General features: G+C 41.2%; 1 protein-coding gene across 5 annotated transcripts in view; it reads left to right on the top strand.

The window, feature by feature from the left end:
* The window catches only part of LOC112216845 (leucine-rich repeat neuronal protein 1-like), a 39,641-nt gene that overhangs the window by 14,565 nt on the left and 5,281 nt on the right, over window positions 1-19,795 (top strand). Inside the window, exons 3-6 of one of the 5 annotated variants that reach the window (XM_024376972.2) lie at window positions 15,474-15,578; window positions 17,098-17,222; window positions 17,567-17,633; window positions 17,755-18,012. The exons of 3 other annotated variants lie outside the window; for them this stretch is intronic. The gene's annotated coding sequence lies outside the window, so the exon portion shown is untranslated. The remainder of the gene's footprint in view (window positions 1-15,473; window positions 15,579-17,097; window positions 17,223-17,566; window positions 17,634-17,754; window positions 18,013-19,795) is intronic. One more of the 5 variants, XM_024376979.2, reaches the window with a different exon arrangement.

Raw genomic sequence — 19,795 nt, 5'->3', positions numbered from 1 at the left:
GATCATCCAGATGGTCATTGGCAAACTTCAGACGGGCCTGGACATGCGCTGGCTTGAGCAGGGGGACCTTGCGTGCGCTGCAGGATTTTAATCCATGATGGCGTAGTGTGTTACTAATGGTTTTCTTTGAGACTGTGGTCCCAGCTCTCTTCAGGTTATTGACCAGGTCCTGCCGTGTAGTTCTGGGCTGATCCCTCACCTTCCTCATGATCATTATGCCCCATGAGGTGAGATCTTGCATGGAGCCCCAGACCGAGGGTGATTGACCGTCATCTTGAACTTCTTCCATTTTCTAATAATTGCACCAACAGTTGTTGCCTTCTCACCAAGCTGCTTGCCTATTGTCCTGTAGCCCATACCAGACTTGTGCAGGTCTACTATTTTATTCCTGATGTCCTTACACAGCTGTCTGGTCTTGGCCATTGTGGAGAGGTTGGAGTCTGTTTGATTGAGTGTGTGGACAGGTATCTTTTATACAGGTAACGAGTTCAAACAGGTGCAGTTAATACAGGTAATGAGTGGAGAACAGGAGGGCTTCTTAAAGAAAAACTAACAGGTCAGTGAGAGCCGGAATTCTTACTGGTTGGTAGGTGATCAAATACTTATTGCATGCAATAAAATGCTAATTAATTACTTAAAAATCATACAATGTGATTTTCTAGATTTTTGTTTTAGATTCCGTCTCTCACAGTTGAAGTGTACCTATGATAAAAATTACAGACCTCTACATGCTTTGTAAGTAGGAAAACCTGCAAAATCAGCAGCGTATCAAATACTTGTTCTCCCCACTGTATGCCCCCTTTATTTATCCTACGGTCTGACTTGGTGTACAGGGATAACACTGTAAGAACAGCCCATGTTCTGAATTCTGTCGCTGTCCATTTTCAAAGTGCTGAACAAATAGTTATATTGACTATGTCCTAGCTCGATCATGAATGTCTTCATCGAAATTACGGATTGCCTCTTATCTGCTTGTCATCCCCTTATGCCATAGTTTGTACATCTCAATTGTCACTAGAAACCACATTTGTTTAAGCAAGTCAGCCTTATCAGCTATATTTATTTTAAAGGCAGTAAATGAGGCTGAATGAACTGTTTCGCTGCCAGACAAGGCTCCGCTGATAGCCAGGTGTAGCAGTGGGAAGGTGTTGGAACTGCTGTTGGGACTCTGCTGTTGGGACAGCTTTATGTAGGCCCTAAGAGGTTGTGGGCACCGTTTGTCACCGTTATAGTGTAATTAATATATTGTTTAGTGTTGTGTAGTGGCTTTGCTGGCATGCATCCCCAATTGTTTTTGTTGTTGTTCGCCCCACCAGATGATGATCGATGCTTGGCTGCCGTTTGACAAATAAAAATAATCTTGCTCTTATCCATAATAATCTCATCATGTAGGTAGGTAGCCTTCCCACACTGTCTGCGAGCTGTTGGCTAGAGCACATGTTCCAAGACCAGAGTGGGCACGTTTGCCATGTAACACAAAACCATCAGTAGAATTGAAAATGTGATGGAAACATATTTAACTCTTATTTTTTATTTGGTACATGGGAATTTAACCGCAAAACACATTTTTATGTGCACTACGTCATCACACTCAGCCTTCTATCCGCAACAAGTCAATTTGATGGAAGTATCTCTGGTGGGAAAATGGGCATATTGTTTTTATGAGGATTTTTGAATATTCACATGAAAATCTGTCACCAATTGGATAGAAACCTAGCTACTGAGAGTCTTAAATCAACACTGAAAGTGTTGAGTCTGTGGACCCTTATAGACACCAGAAGAGTGTTAAATTAACACACTGCATAGTGTAAAGCCTTATTCACATATTTCCCAGTACCTTGCCTTTCAATTACATTGTAGCGTTACCAGCCATGACTGTATTTGTTAGTGACAGAGGCATGGTTGTTGCGTTCCTCTGTTTTCAGTCTTATGGACTTCACTAAGTGAGATCCCAAGCAGATATGTTATTATTTTTTATTATTATTTAACCCAATACCATATGTATTTCATAAGGCTATATTTTGAGGCCCAGTTTTACTCCAGTACAACAGGAAACTCATACACATCACTTTGAACCAAAACCACACCCATCATACTTCTCAGCATGCTCTCTTGCAGGTTGAGTTTTAGAATTGTCTGTTTCAATATCTATTTTTGTGCATGTGCATTGATTGATTGATTAATCTTATGCGACACAAAGGTAAATAGGATGCATTTTTATAAACTAATCCAATCAGTTATACTTTCTGCACCCATTACTGAGTTGTTTGTTCCAGTTTAAATGTCGTAGGTAGTTTCCTCTCAATGATCCTAAACCTGGCGGTCATTCTGAGTGCAGGTTGCAGGTGAAAATAAGTTCCAACCCTGGCTGGATTCCAATAGGAATGACACTTCATTTTGCACCCCAGCAAAGTTTTTTGAACACTGGACAATTTGCTGTACCCAAATGCCTCAAGCTCTCACACAAAATGCCAGGGCCCCTGAAGACACTCACTATAGGAATAGAGTTAAACTAGGTTTAAAGCAGGGCTTGGGTCTCCTGTGACAAAGCATTTGTTTGTGTAGTGAGATATGATAGGTGAGTGTAAATTCAAGTCCATTTTTTTAAATTTTCACATACACCATATAGGCACAGAGAAATGTGTTGTTTTACAGCGTCAACCATAGTAGTAGAGCACCCCTGGAGCAAATTAGCGTTAAGTACCTTGCTCAAGGGCACATCGTCAAATTTTTCACCTTGTCAGCTCAGGTATTCAAACCAGCTACCTTTCGGTTACTGGCCCAACACTCTAGCTGCCCTACATTGCTCTGCATCTCTGCACCCTCTCCTTTATCCCTCACCTCTACCTGTTTTTCCTCTTTTGGGCTGTTCTGGGTTAAATTCAAAGAATGTGTGAACACTGAATCTCTGTGTATCTGGTTTAAGCAGTTTGGCCTCTTCAGACAAGTGTTGCACCTGACTATGGGTTGCTGGCCAGGAAGCCCAAAACAATGCTTGTTATGTCTGCTCCTGAGGTATTGTTGTGTACATCCTGTAGATTAAGAGTATAAACAGGATATAAATAGTATAGCATGATATTGTAGACTAGCCTTAATCCCCCCATAATAGTTCTACTCTTTTAGCAGTATTCCTGTTCCACTTTCACAGTAACAGGAATATCAGTCTATTGGTTACTTATGTGGAAGAGTTTCACTCCAACCAGAGGAAATGGAAATATATTTCACTTTAGTAGGTAAGATTGTGACAGAGAGCACACCCCAAAAAAACATGTGGATTGACTGAAGGATTACCATCAGAATGTGGATATTTTGAAGGATTTGAAGCGATTTTTCCATCCAGGATTAAACAGCATTTAGCCACCATATCTGAAAGCAGCAGAGCTGAGAGGAAGGGGTCCTGTCAACAGTGCCTAGTGCTGCTGTGTCAATGTGAGCATGATCTGTTCCCCTCAGTCAGACCACTCTGTGGGTTGGGGAGATGTCATTTTGCTTAGTGTGACAACTTTCATCACACTTACCACTGACAGTCAGTGTTCTGTTTTCAGGCCCCAATGGAAAGCTTGGTAGTCTCTCAGGGCTTTGTTGATTAGGGAGGGCACCTCTGGCCTTGTTTGCCTCCAGTTTCCATGTGAGGTGTCTAGGGCTGTGGCGGTCATGACATTTTGTGAGCCGGTGATTGTCAAGCAAATTACTGCCGGTCTCACAGTAATTGACCGTAAATTAACATAAACACGTTCTCCTGGCTTTCACACATAGCCTACTAGCCACTGATGCAGAACTTTGAAACATCATACATTTTTTTTAAAATCTAAAAATCCATTTAACATAGCCTACACCATCACAATAAATCCATTATTTATTTTAGACAGGTCTAAAGAAACATGATATAAAGAAAATGTAGTCTATTTCAGAAGAGCAGAATAGCATACTCTGAGTTTTCCTATGTTAGGCCCTTATATGGCTATGGGCTACACTAGTTCATTTAGCAGACAAGATTTGTTGAGAATTCCGTGGCATTCTTTTTTTATTATTTTATAGTATAAAGAATACAATTGAACATAGCTGAATAAAATATAAATAATATATTCTCCAAATGATTTCCAAGGAAGTGCACACATGCGGTTATTCTGTGTTAAGCAGTTAACAAAGAAACGTGTCCACCTATATGCTTGATTTAGAGCTATTTATGCAACTTTAGTTGTGACACAAAAGTTGGACTATATGTTTTGATTTTTAATCCATTCTAAGGCTGCATAATGCAACTCTAACTCTAACTCTAATTATGATGTGAAAAAAAGTAGCGTGAAAGGCATGGGCTCTGATTTTGTTTCTTGTGCAGGCTGCACACACTTCATCAGTCTCTCATTCACAATTTGACAAGCACTTGATAATATTCTCACCAGGCATCGAATTTACCAGCGTCATCCCCCTTGTGTGGCCATAGTGTCCCCTAAAAAATCCATTCCCTTTGCAGCCAAAGTGGCCATTGTGCCCTTGGGTTGAATATAATAATTATAATTCCTTTCTCCCGGCTGCTGTGCTCCGAAGCACACTCACTCACATTGCAAAATTGAAGATTTTAGAAGTACGTTCCACATTTTGCCAACTTTTCGTCAGCCAACAAGATGAGTAGGCCTAACGAACAGCAAAAGCACTAGCCTATGTCAATCTACTATCCCCCATAGTACAAAAGTTTACCTATTCTTTTGGTCAACTTGTCCTTCTGTGCAATAAATAAATATTCCAAACATTCTCTGGGACACTTGTGGGATGCTACAATTGAAGTCGGAAGATTACATACACTTAGGTTGGAGTCATTAAAACTTGTTTTTCAACCACTCCACAATTTTCTTGTTAACAAACTATAGTTTTGGCAAGTTGGTTAGGACATTTACTTTGTGCATGACACAAGTCATTTTTCCAACAGTTGTTTACAGACAGATTATTCCACTTATAATTCACTGTATCACAATTCCAGTGGGTCAGAAGTTTACATACACTAAGTTGACTGTGCCTTTAAACAGCTTGGAAAATTACATAAAATTATGTCATGGCTTTAAAAGCTTCTGATAGGCTAATTGACATCATTTGAGTAAATTGGTGGTGTACCTGTGGATGTATTTCAAGGCCTACCTTCAAACTCAGTGCCTATTTGATTGACATCATGGGAAAATCAAAAGAAATCAGCCTAGACCTCAGAAAAAAATGGTAGACCTCCACAAGTCTCCTTTATCCTTGGGAGCAATTTCCAAATGCCTGAAGGTACCACGTTCATCTGTACAAACAAGAGTACGCAAGTATTAACACCATGGGACCACGCAGCCATCATACCGCACAGGAAGGAGATGCGATTTGTCTCCTAGAGATGAAGGTACTTTGGTGCGAAAATTGCAAATCAATCCCAGAACAACTGCAAAGGACCTTGTGAAGATGCTGGAGGAAACAGGTACAGAAATATCTATATCCACAGTAAAACAAGTCCTATATCGACACAACCTAAAAGGCCATTCAGCAAGGAAAAAGCCACTAATCCAAAACCGCCATAAAAAAGCCAGACTACAGTTTGCAACTGCACATGGGGACAAAGATTGTACTTTTTGGAGGAATGTCCTCGTCTGATGAAAAAAATATACAACTGTTTGGCCATAATGACCATCGTTATGTTTGGAGGGAAAAGGGGGAGTCTTGCAAGCCAAAGAACACCATCCCAACCGTGAAGCACAGGGGTGGCAGCATCATGTTGTGGGGGTGCTACACAAAATAGATTGCATCATGAGGGAGGAAAATTTCATAGATATATTGAAGCAACAGCTCAAGACATCAGTCAGGAAGTTAAAGCTTGGTCGCTCATGGGTCTTCCAAACGGACAATGACCCCAAGCATCCAAAGTTGTGGCAAAATGACATAAGGACAACAAAGTCAAGGTATTGGAGTGGCCATCACAAAGCCCTGACCTCAAGCCCATAGATAATTTGTGGGGAGAACTGAAAAAGTGGGCCAAAATTCACCCAACTTATTGTGGGAAGCTTGTGGAAGGCTACCCAAAACATTTGACACAAGTTAAACAATTTCAAGGCAATGCTACCAAATGCTAATTGAATGTATGTAAACTTCTGACCCACTGGGAATGTGATGAAAGAAATAAAAGCTGAAATAAATTATTCTCTCCTATTATTCTGATATTTCACATTCTTAAAATAAAGTGGTGATCCTAACTGACCTAAGGCAGGGAATTTTTACTAGGATTAAATGTCAGGAATTGTGAAAAACTTAGTTTGGCTAAGGTGTATGTAAACTTCCGACTTCAACTGTATATATCCCAAATGAATACAACCACTCGCATCAAAAAAACTTTTAAAAGCAATGAGGCTGATGCAACAGATCAGAATGTTTAGCTTAAAATGTTGATATAACTATTAGGCTATTTTGTTCACATTATAAGTGCAGCAATGTGCACACAACAGTAGGCTATAAGTGTGAACGTTCCCAAATGCAATCAACACTGTTCTCAAAAGTGACCGCAAATGTGATTATACATGTAATGCTTTATTATAATGAAGCATTTCTATGGTGAAAATCATCTTCCCCAAACTTGAAACTCATGCCCCGCCTATGATTGCCAGTTAGGCTCTACAACGGTTGTAAAGCGGATTCATGTGCTTAATTTTAAGTAGTTATTTGGCCACTTTAGTTGTGATACAAACCTTATCAAAACATTTTGGCCTATGGGCTACGCTACATGAGGTGTGCGACTATGATTTGAAAAAATCGCCAAAAAATGAATGCACTGCTTCTTGTCTTACTGCACATGCTGGGCGTCATTCACACGTGATAACACATCAGCTGATAATATTGGCACCCATCAGACTATTCTTAATTCAATGTTGTCTTTACCTATACTAAATAATATGTGTGAAATTAGTTTTGATTTAGAATGGAACATTCAGTCACCTGTCCCGGTGACAGGGGCATGGGTAAAAAAATACATGTCATCTATGCACCTAAATTGTGAATTGAGGATACTTTTCCCGTTATTAATTTTCATGCCAGCCAGGTAGGCTAGTCTCCTGATGTACGGCAAAGCAATGTGCTTAATGTTAAGAAAGTTGATAAATAAATATAGTAGGCCTAGCCTATAGAAAGCTGATGGGATCCTTCTCTTTTTAATAGAGGCCTTCAAAACTCTGTTTTCTCAAGCAATTGCATAGACTATAGAAATATTGCGCCTGTGGCGTGCCGGGTGCAGTGCACGCTGACACGGTTTGCTAGGTGCATGGTGTTTCCTCCGACGCATTGGTGCGGCTGGCTTCCGGGTTAAGTGGGTATTGTGTCAAGAAGCAGTGTGGCTTGGTTGGATTGTGCTTCGGAGGATGCATGGCTCTCGACCTTCGCCTCTCCCAAGTCCGTATGGGAGTTTCAGCAATGAGACAAGACTGTAGCTACCAATTGGATACCACGAAATTGGGGTAAAAGTAACAACAAAAAAATAAGACAAAAAAAATGTAAATAGAAATATGGCACAACATGAGCTCATGGAGCGTTTGATTAGATTTTCGAATACATTTGTATGGATGTCAGTGGTTCGAGGGACAATAGAGTGCCGAGTACCAGGCAGTTAGCAGGTTTGGTAGGCTACGAATGACCATCAGCAGCATCCGAGCTTGGAGAAGCCTAGTTACCAGTTACCGTGACTAAACGGTCACATGGAATTTGACTGCGGTCATGACTCATGACTGCCGGTGTGGCGGCAAAACGGTCACCGAAACAGCCCTAGAGGTTGTCCCCCACCCCCACCCCACACACACACACACACATGAACACTCACACTGTGGTAGCGTTCGGTCAGACCGGATACAACCCCCCACAGAGCTGCCAGCCCTCCAGGAGCCTGGTGCCAGGTGTCTGAGTTTTATGGCTTCAGCGTGAAAACAGCGATTACCTCGCCTGTCTCCTCCAATTTAAGAAGAGAGAGGGAAGGAGCGAGGAAGAAAGAGAGATGAGGGGAGAGAGACAAAAAAGTAGTTTGCCTGATAGATGGCTGGATATAAAAGATGCAGTGTATAGACAGACAGACCGATAGATACAGTTGAAGTCGGAAGTTTACATACACCTTCGCCAAAAATTTAAACTAAATTTTTCACAATTCCTGACATTTAATCCTAGTAAAACTGACCTCAGTTAGGATCTCCACTTTATTTTAAGAATGTGAAATGTCAGAATAATAGTAGAGAGAATGTTTTATTTCAGATTTTATTTCTTTCATCACATTCCCAGTGGGTCAGAAGTTAACAAACACTCAATTAGTATTTGGTAGCATTGCCTTTAAACTGTTTAACTTGGGTCAAACATTTTGGATAGCCTTCCAAGCTTCCCACAATATGTTGGGTGACTTTTGGCCCATTTCTCTTGACAGAGCTGGTGTAACTGAGTCAGGTTTGTAGGCCTCCTTGCTTGCACACGCTTTTTCAGTTCTGCCCACAGATTTTCTATACGATTGAGTTCAGGGTTTTCTGATCGCCACTCCAAAACCCTGATTTTGTTGTCCTTAAAACCTCTTTGGGATAGGAGGCAGCAATTTCACTTTTGGATAAATAGCGTGCCCAATTTCATCTTCCTGCTACTCATTCCAAGAATAAAAGATATGCATATTATTAGTAGATTTGGATAGAAAACACTGAAGTTAATAAAACTGTTTGAATCATGTCTGTGAGTATAACAACTTATGTAGCAGGCAAAACCCTGAGGACTAACCATTCAGAAAAAATACATTTGAGGTCACTGTCAATTCAATGAGTTTACATTGGGGAACTGGATTTCTCAGGCACTTGTTTGCAGTTCCTACCGCTTCCACTGGATGTCACCAGTCTTTGGAAAATGGTTGAGGTTATTCCCTTTGTGAAATGAAGAAGTACAGCCATCTTGAAACAGTGTACCACTGTTGAGTGTTGGGCAGACTAGAGAAGTAGCGTCAGTTTGTTGTTGTCCTGTATTGAAAACAGATAGACCCGTCTTCAATTTGATTGATTATTAACGTTTAAAAATACCTAAAGTCGTATTACAAAAGTAGTTTGAAATGTTTTGGCAAAGTTTACAGGTGACTTTTGAGATATTTTGTAGTGACGTTGCGCAAATTGGAAGCTGTTTCTTTCTGGAACAAACTCGCCAAATAAATGTACAGTTTGGATATACAGTGGGGAGAACAAGTATTTGATACACTGCCGATTTTGCAGGTTTTCCTACTTACAAAGCATGTAGAGGTCTGTAATTTTTATCATAGGTACACTTCAACTGTGAGAGACGGAATCTAAAACGAAAATCACATTGTATGATTTTTAAGTAATTCATTTGCATTTTATTGCATGACATAAGTATTTCATACATCAGAAAAGCAGAACTTAATATTTGGTACAGAAACCTTTGTTTGCAATTACAGAGATCATATGTTTCCTGTAGTTCTTGACCAGGTTTACACACACTGCAGCAGGGATTTTGGCCCACTCTTCCATTCGGACCTTCTCCAGATCCATCAGGTTTTGGGGCTGTCGTTGGGCAATATGGACTTTCAGCTCCCTCCAAAGATTTTCTATTGGGTTCAGGTCTGGAGACTGGCTAGGCCACTCCAGGACCTTGAGATGCTTCTTACGGAGCCACTCCTTAGTTGCCCCGGCTGTGTGTTTCGGGTCGTTGTCATGCTGGAAGACCCAGCCACGACCCATCTTCAATGCTCTTACTGAGGGAAGGAGGTTGTTGGCCAAGATCTCGCGATATATGGCCCCATCCATCCTCCCCTCAATACGGTGCAGTCGTCCTGTCTCCTTTGCAGAAAAGCATCCCCAAAGAATGATGTTTCCACCTCCATGCTTCACGGTTGGGATGGTGTTCTTGGGGTTGTACTCATCCTTCTTCTTCCTCTAACCACAGCGAGTGGAGTTCAGACCAAAAAGCTCTATTTTTGTCTCATCAGACCACATGACCTTCTCCCATTCCTTTTTACTGTGGATTTAGATATATTTGTACCTGTTTCCTCCAACATCTTCACAAGGTCCTTTGCTGTTGTTCTGGGATTGATTTGCACTTTTCGCACCAAATACTGCACCAAAGCAGTATGACAGCTACGTGGTCCCATGGTGTTTATGCTTGCGTACTATTGTTTGTTCATATGAACGTGGTACCTTCAGGCATTTGGAAATTGCTCCAAGGTTGAACCAGACTTGTGGAGGTCTACCATTTTTTTTCTGAGGTCTCAGCTAATTTCTTTTGATTTTCCCATGATATCAAGCAAAGCGGCACTGAGTTTGAAGGTACAATACAATACATCCAATAGGGACACCTCCACAGGTACACCTCCAATTGACTCAAATGATGTCAATTAGCCAATCAGAAACTTCTAAAGCCATGACATCATTTTCTGGAATTTTCAAAGCTGTTTAAAGTCACAATCAACTTAGTGTATGTAAACCTCTGGCCCACTGGAATTGTGATACATTATAATAATCTATCTATAAGCAAGTTTTGGAAAAATGACTTGTGTCATGCACAAAGTAGATGTCCTAACCAACTTGCCAAAACTATAGTTTGTTAATAAGAAATTTGTGGAGTGGTTGAAAAACTAGTTTTAATGACTCCAACCTAAGTGTATGTAATCTTCCGACTTCAACTGCAGGTGCATAGATGAATAGATGGTTAGATAGGTTGATGGATGGATTTCCTGAGCCCTGAGAAGAGGAAGAGGATATAAAGCCCCGATGTTCCAGTTCAGTCACAGTATATGAATCATTGAGATGGCTCTCTGTATGCCCGGGGCATTTTACTTGAATAATGATATGGATCATCATTGCTATTGGAACGGTATCTAAGAGGTGTGGGAGTTTCTCACGGTAACAGCCATAAAAATAGGATACTCACCAGATAATGGATACTCTAATGGACTTCACATCGTATATATTGTATCCAGTATACAGTACTGAACCTTGTTTCTCCCACACTGACTGGAAAAACTAATTGAGAATTTGTACTGGCAGATAGGCCTTTGATCAGGCGTTGGGTTATGGATATGTAGATTCCATGTTGTGATCATTGTTAAAATATGCAGACATGAAACACTGGGACTGACATTCTGTTATATGTTCTGTATTACTACGTTTTGTTTGAGTAAATACCACACCTGCAATATGCTGAATCAAAGCTGTGAGTTCCTGTCAGTCTCACATCCTTGTGCTCTGTGTTTCTGCCAGATTTGCGCTGAATGTAGATGAGAAATCACACATGAAAGAAAAGAGAGAAATCAAACAAAACCTGTTCTATGTTAATATTGAAACTCAGAGACATGGTTGTCAGGTTTTGATGTGTAAACACACACACACACACACACTCACACCATTTCAGGCTGTGCAGAGTGTGTTTTTGAGGATCAATGTGTTATTTTATGAGTATCTGACTTAGACTGGAGGCTGAGGAACACTGTGGTTTATTCTCAGTTTAGGAGCTGCAGGACCCAGAGAACACAGGACCAGGAGAGTTATGGGAGGCTGATTATTCCTCCAGGTTGAAGAGATATATTGCCATCCTCAGCTGTAATATCTTCACACCCACTTGAATCCTGCCTGAACAGATACAAAGTGTTTCACCTTGCCTAAAAGGCTGGGATTTAATCATCCCTTTCCCCAGTATTGAAAACAAATTAGCCTGGATAGCGATGGATTTGGTTTCATTTGTGAGAAAAATGCTCAAATGCTCAAATGGATAGGAGTTACTAGGGCCTGCTCTGTGCTCATCACTGTCATGTCTGTTTATGATAATGCAGTGTTATTTTCCCCTGTCACTGATTTGAATATCCCCAGGCAGGGCAGGCAGACAAGATGCATAGTCATAGATCATGTGCAGATCATACTGTACATGGTAGTTCATCCCCATCATACCTACATTGACCTGTCACCTGCTGAGAACACTACTCTCACAGCAGCACAGAGGTTTTCACCACTACAGTGGAAATACCTTTATCACTGACAGCACCAAACTGATATAGGAAAAACATATTTCCCCCCTGACAGGCCTTACGATCACATATTGACTGTTTAAATGGAGAGGAAGAATAAACTGCTGTGTTTCATTTCCATAATTGGGCCTCCTAAATGTGTTGGGGAAAGAGGAGACCGCAGCAGTGCCAGTGGTTCATCTGAAATAGATGTGATGCGCTAGCACGTTGGCGGTGAAGGGCTTCTGAATGCTCTCTGTCCTCTGGGGCTAGACCTGTCAGACCAGCCCTGCCAGTACCAACACGCTGGCCTCAGCCCTGCCCGTCCACCCACATCCATCCCACCACCCTGGGCCCAGCCCGGTGCTGGCAAAGTCACACCCCAGAGGTTCCAGGCCTCTAATTGATTTCTACCCACCTGTGTTGCCGGTGCTTTCTAGAGACATGTCTTGAAAATCGAGTCTCCCTTTAAAACTATGTCGAGCCAAGCATTTTTCCTCTCTCTACCCACCCTGGTTGTGTAAGTAATGTGCCCACAGTCAGATCAGTGAGCACTGGCTGCTGCTGCCACACCAAAAGGATCTTCCTCTGTCACTGTGCCAGCCAGGTAGCATAGGCAGATATTCCCCTGGGAGAGAGTAACATGTAGGTAATCTCTGAAGAGACGGACACAGAATATTGTACATCAGAGTGGCCGAGTTCATATCCACAATACACCTCTGATAGGAACAAATATACATATCAAATATGCATCATACATTTAGTCTACCACTCTCTAGTCTAAAAATATACATTTAGTGCCTTCAGAAAGTATTCATACCCCTTGACTTATTCCACATGTTGTTATGTTACAGCTTGAATTCAAAATGGATTAATCAACAAAAAAAATCTCATCCACCTACACACAATACCTCATAATGACAAAATGAAAACATGTTTTTAGACATTTTAGCATTTAAAATAAATGACAATACAGAAATATCCCCACACCCCTGAGTCAATACTTTGTAGAATCACCTTTGGCAGCAATTACAGCTGTGAGTCTGTCTGGGTAAGCCTCTAAGAGCTTTCCACACCTGGAATGTGCAACATTTGCCATAATGTTTTCAAAATGCTTTAAGCTCTGTCAAATTGGTTGTCCATCATTGCTAGACAAACATTTTCAGGTCTTGCCATAGATTTTCAATGAGATTTAAGTTAAAACTGTAACTCAACCACTCAGGAACATTCAGTATCTTCTTGGTAAGCAACTCCAGTATAGATTTGGCCTTGTGTTTTAGGTTATTGTCCTGCTGAAAGATTAAGTCATCTCCCAGTGTCTGGTGGAAAGCAGGATTTTGCCTGCACTTAGCTCCTTTCCATTTATTTTTTATCCTGAAAAACTCCCCAGTCCTTAACGATTACAAGCATACCCATAACGTGATGCAGCCACCACTATGGTTGAAAATATGTAGAGTGGTACTCAATAATATGTTGTCTTGGATTTGCCCCAAACATAACACTTTGTATTCAGGACAAAAAGTAAATTGCTTTGCCACATATTTTGCAGTGTTTCTTTAGTGACTTGTTGCAAACAGGATGCATGTTTTGGAATATTTGTATTCTGTACAGGCTTCCTTCTTTTTACTATGTCTACTAGGTTAGTATTGTGGCATAACTACAATGTTGTTGTAGTTACTCCTATCACATCCATTAAACTCTGTAACTGTTTTAAAGTCACCATTGGCATCATGGTGAAATCCCTGAGCGATTTCTTCCTCTCCGACAACTGAGTTAGGAAGGATGCCTGTATCTTTGTAGTGACCTGGTGTATTAATACACCATCCAAAGTGAATTAATAACTTCACCATGCTCAAAGGAATATTCAATGTCTGCTTTTTTTTGCCCATCTACCAATATGTGCCCATCTTTGCGAGGCATTGGAAAACCTTCCTGGTCTTTGTGGATGAATCTGTGTTTGAAATTCACTGCTCAACCGAGGGACCTTACAGATAATTGTATGTGTGGGGTACAGAGATGTGAGAGTCCTTCAAATATCATGTTAAAAAACATTATTGCACACAGTGAGTCCATGCAATTTATTATGTTACTTGCTAAGCACAGTTTTACTCCTGAACATAGGCTTGCCATAACAAAATCAATACTTATTGACTCAAGACATTCCAGCCTTTCATTTTTTATAAATTTGTCAAAATTACGAAAAACATAATTCCACTTTGACATTATGGAATATTGTGTGTAGGCGAGTGACAAAAAAATCTAAATGTAATCAATTATGCATTCAGGCTGTAACACAATAAATGTGTAAAAAGCCAAGGGGTGTGAATACTTTCTGAAGGCACTGTATACATTGATATGCATTACAATTCTAGACCATAATATTAAACATTTTCTGAACAACAAGACAGGTCTTCTGTACACAAATATAGTGAGCCATATGCACACAATGTGTATTTAATACAAATTCAATACAATGTGAACTCAGATTTTATAGGCTTATTGTTGGATGTGCAGTATGATTTATAACACCCTTCACTCACCCAGCTGTTAGAACAGCCGGACTAGTACATGTCACAGTTAATGTATGTAGTATGCTCCTTATTTGATATAAAAAGGAGGAGAATTAGGAGGACACCGATATGATGAAGTACTTTACTGAAATCTCTGACTCACTTTCATTTTTTCTAGCTTTTGTTCATCAGAGGTAACCTGCCCCTAACAGGCCAAAGCAGTCAGGTTGATTGACATTCGGACTGATTAACTTAAACTCAGTGTTGGCTTTTTTTCACCTGTTTTTGGCTGAGTAAAAGCTCATTAAAAGACAGAAACTAACCTCTGCACAAAAGCACAGCAACAAGAATAATTTCACAGATGTATTCTACCCTGTTAGCCATATCAAATGAGTCCCCAAGAAGTCTGCAGGCTGGTGCTGTGTAGGCTGGGTGATATCTCCACTCTAACCCTCCGCTGAGAAACTATACAGAATGTCAGGCATTTCAGTCCAAACATAGAACCAGACCTGGGCTCAAATACTATTTGAAATCTTTCAAATATTTTAAACATCTGCTGTTTGGGTGGGACTTTTACTTTTGGGACTTGTCTATTGTTCCCATTGAAACAGGCAAGGTCAATCAAACACAGCTAAAGTATTCAAAATTATTTCAAATAGTATTTGAAACCAGGTCTGCACAAAACCTGGTGTGCATGTATTTGACTCATAAATGTATTCTAACATACCGGTGTGACTGTTTATTTTCACTTTGTCAGCAGCAAACTAAATCTATTACTCTCAGTTTCACTGAAATGTTGCGCTGTCAGTAGCCTATTTAGCAGATATGAATTTGTTATTCATGCTGTTATTTAGGTTAAAACCCAGCTAGCCCATTTGGTTCCTTGGAAGTTGTGGGAACTTATGTTTTTGGTTTCCTATGGTGTGGGAATGAAGCCATATAATTCCTGACTGGTAAAACTGAACGTTTTTTAAACCTCCTGAGAACAGACGTTAAAATTCCTCCTGGACACGCCATCATGAGGTAACTCAGGCCTCAAATAGTGACCAGAGTTACTTCCCTGACGACACAGACGGCTTCATCAACAACAACAGGTAATGTGTGTTATATGAAAAGTTGTATTAAAAAATACCCGGCTTGATAAACTACACTGAACAAAAATATGAACGCAACATGTAAAAGTGTTGTTTCACGAGCTGAAATAAAAGATCCCAGAAATGTTCCATATGCACAAAAAGCTTATTTCTCTCAAATTTTGTGCACAAATTTGTTTACATCCCTGACAGGCATATCAAGAAGCTGATTAAACAGCATGTTCAGAACAAAGGTGCACCTTGTGCTGGGGACAATAAAAGGCCACTATAAAATGTGCAGTTTTGTCACAACACAATGCCACAGATGTCTCAAGATTTGAGGGAACATGCAATTGGCATGCTGACAGCAGGAATGTCCACCAGAGCTGTTGCCGGAGAATTGAATGTTCATTTCTCTACCATACGCCTCCAACGTTGTTTTAGAGAAATTGGCAGTGCGTCCAACCAGCCTAATAACCGCAGCTCACGTATAACCACCCCAGCCCAGGACCTCCACATCCGGCTTCTTCAGCTGCGTGATCATCTGAAACCAGCCACCCAGACAGCTGATGAAACTGTGGGTTTGACTTCAGTGGGCCAATGCTCATCTTCTCTGGCCACTTTCACGCTGGAGAAGTGTGCGCTTCACGGATTAATCTCGGTTTCAACTGTACCTGGCAGATGTCAGACAGTGTGTATGGCATCGTGTGGACGAGTGGTTTGCTGATGTCAGCGTTGTGAACAGAGTGCCCCATGGTGGTGGTGGGGTTATAGTATGGGCAGGCATAAGCTACGGACAACAAACACAATTGCATTTTATGGATGGCAATTTGAAAGCACAGAGATAATGTGACGAAATCCCAAAGCCCATTGCCGTGCCAGTCATCCACCACCATCACCTCATGTTTCAGCATGATAATGCACAGCCTCATGTCGCAAGGATCTGTACACAATTCCTGGAAGCTGAAAATGTCCCAGTTCTTCCATGGCCTGCATACTCACCAAGCATGTCACCCATTGAGTGTGTTTGGGAGGCTCTGGATTGACGTGTACAACATCGGGTTCCAGTTCTCGCCAATATCCAGCAACTTCGTACAGCCATTAAAGAGGAGTGGGACAACATTCCACAGGCCACAATTTACAGCCTGATCAACTCTATACGAAAGAGATGTGTCGCGTTGCATTAGGCAAATGGTGAACACACCAGATACTGACTGGTTTTCTGATCCACCCCCCTACTTTTTTGTTAAGGTATCTGTGACCAACAGATGCATATCTGTATTCCCAGTCATGTGAAATCCATAGATTAGGGTCTAATTAATTGCTTTAAATTGACTGATTTTATTATGAACTGTAAATCAGTAAAATCATTGAAATTGTTGCATTTATATTTTTGTTCAGTACAGTAGGCTAATTCCCCAGCCAAGCAGATACAACTGGTAGTCGTTTTTGTTGTGAAGTGCATTAGCAAAAAGCTTGGTCCTTTCTTTAGAACAAAATGCAATTTACCTCTTGACTGTATTATATCACCCTGTCACAGGCCCTCCCAGTCAACACCACCTCATAAGATGGCCTGCTGCAGTTGTCCAGTTTGCAGCCGAACATGCATCATAGAGAAGACCAGCAAGAGAGCCATCATCAGCATCATTCAGACATGCCCTTGCTGTGAGCATCACTATGAATGGAGTAATCACCTTCAGTCGCACACTGTGGATGTGTTGAGCGCCAGGTCTCTCTCCATTCAGAGACGCCAGTACCAAGACCCTGTTCTACTACCAATGGCAGTTAACATAGGTGATATCTGACAAACAAAAATATACTAACTGCCATTGGTGGTAGAACAGGGTCTTGGTACTGGCGTCTCTGAATGGAGAGAGACCTGGTGCTCAACACATCCACAGTGTGTGACTGAAAGTGATTACTAATAATACATTACAGCAGAAATGTCCAGCATTTGTAACACACTTTTCATTCCATGTGTCAATGATTAACTCTGCCTATTTCTACAGATGGCGAGGACTGTATATGTTTTTGCAGATGCCAGTCTTGGTTGTTTGATGGGGAGACCATAATTGGGTAGGTTTTATCTGAGCTGTTCAAACTTCAACATACAGAATGACCTATTTGTATGTCAGATATTACCTCTCCTAACTGCCATTGGTATTATGACAGTGACTATATGTGTATGTGTTCACAGAAACACATATGGAGCCAGCATGTGGAGACTTGCACGATGATTTGATGAAATCCACGCTGACAGACGGGCTTGATACTGATGGCTCTGAATGGCGAGAGACCTGGCACTCGGCATAAATGTTTTACTTGTCACAACTTTTACTTGTATTGTCTTTTTTAATTATTGAATGGTATCAGTCAATATGAGGAGGGAGAAACCCTGTGTATTCTGCACCAGGATCGAGGAACTCCTGTTGTATACGGAAAACAACATTGGAAGGTATGACCACTCTGATATGTTTGCCAAGGTAGCCCCATTACCACCAGACAAAATGTTGATTGGCACTGTATCTGTATCGGCTGGGCATGACAATAAAAGGTGAAAGGTGTGCATTATTATATTAGCAGAACATTGCTTCTATGGTATGATGTAAGTGGTTGTTTATTCAACACGGACCTGTTGCTACATTTGAAAGTTAACAAAACACTTAGTTTAGAATATCTACATAAATTCAGCAATTGCATTCTTTTCATATTACTCTGTAGGCTACTGACCTATTCAAAGCTTCCTCCGTCATCTCACCATACAGCTGCCTGTAGTTATTGAACTCAACCTGCAGGAGGTTTGTTTGTTATGATTGAGTGGAGGGAAACAGCTGCTGGAAAGGTCTGACAGATAGGTGTGTCTTAGTGATGGCAAGGACACACCCCCAAGAAACACAGACATCAAACCACACCACTAAGGAGATGATTGTGGACTTCAGGAAACAGCAGAGGGAACACCCCCCTATCCACATCGATGGAACAGTAGTGGAGAGGGTAGCAAGTTTTAAGTTCCTCGGCATACACATCACAGACAAACTGAATTGGTCCACTCACACAGACAGATTCGTGAAGAAGGCGCAGCAGCGCCTCTTCAACCTCAGGAGGCTGAAGAAATTCGGCTTGTCACCAAAAGCCCTCACAAACTTCTGCACAATCGAGAGCATCCTGACGGGCTGTATCACCGCCTGGTACGGCAACTGCTCCGCCCTCAACCGTAAGGCTCTCCAGAGGGTAGTGAGGTCTGCACAACGCATCACCGGGGCCAAACTACCTGCCCTCCAGGACACCTACACCACCCGATGTTACAGGAAGGCCATAAAGATCATCAAGGACATCAACCACCCGGGCCACTGCCTGTTCACTCCGCTATCATCCAGAAGGCGAGGTCAGTACAGGTGCGTCAAAGCTGGGACCGAGAGACTGAAAAACAGCTTCTATCTCAAGGCCATCAGACTGTTAAACAGCCACCACTAACATTGAGTGGCTGCTGCCAACACACTGACACTGACACTGACTCAACTCCAGCCACTTTAATAATGGGAATTGATGGGAAATGATGTAAATATATCACTAGCCACTTTAAACAATGCTACCTTATATAATGTTACTTACCCTACATTATTCATCTCATATGCATACGTATATACTGTACGACTGCATCCTTATGTAATACATGTATCACTAGCCACTTTAACTATGCCACTTTGTTTACATACTCATCTCATATGTATATACTGTACTCGATACCATCTACTGTATCTTGCCTATGCTGCTCTGTACCATCACTCATTCATATATCCTTATGTACATATTCTTTATCCCCTTACACTGTGTATAAGACAGTAGTTTTGGAATTGTTAGTTAGATTACTTGTTGGTTATTACTGCATTGTCGGAACTAGAAGCACAAGCATTTCGCTACACTCGCATTAACATCTGCTAACCATGTGTATGTAACAAATAAAATTTTATTTGATTTTATTTGACACCCCCAAGCCAACTCACATTTGGCTTCTGTCATGGCCGCCAGCATTTCTTGAGAAGCAAGCCAAGAAATGAGGCCAAATCAGCAGGTGCAGTTACCCTTTAAATACCCAGTACAACACCCCATGGCAAAATGGATAGAATTTCAGGAAATTACCTTCCAGACCAGAGTCCACTGAAATATACATTCAGTGGACAGTTTATTAGGTACACCACCCAGTTCACGAAAATGGTTCACTCCTACAAACAGTGAGT

This window comes from Oncorhynchus tshawytscha, linkage group LG02, assembly GCF_018296145.1.
Source record: "Oncorhynchus tshawytscha isolate Ot180627B linkage group LG02, Otsh_v2.0, whole genome shotgun sequence".
Lineage (NCBI taxonomy): Eukaryota > Metazoa > Chordata > Actinopteri > Salmoniformes > Salmonidae > Oncorhynchus > Oncorhynchus tshawytscha.
This window is presented reverse-complemented; position numbering and strand designations above follow the sequence as displayed.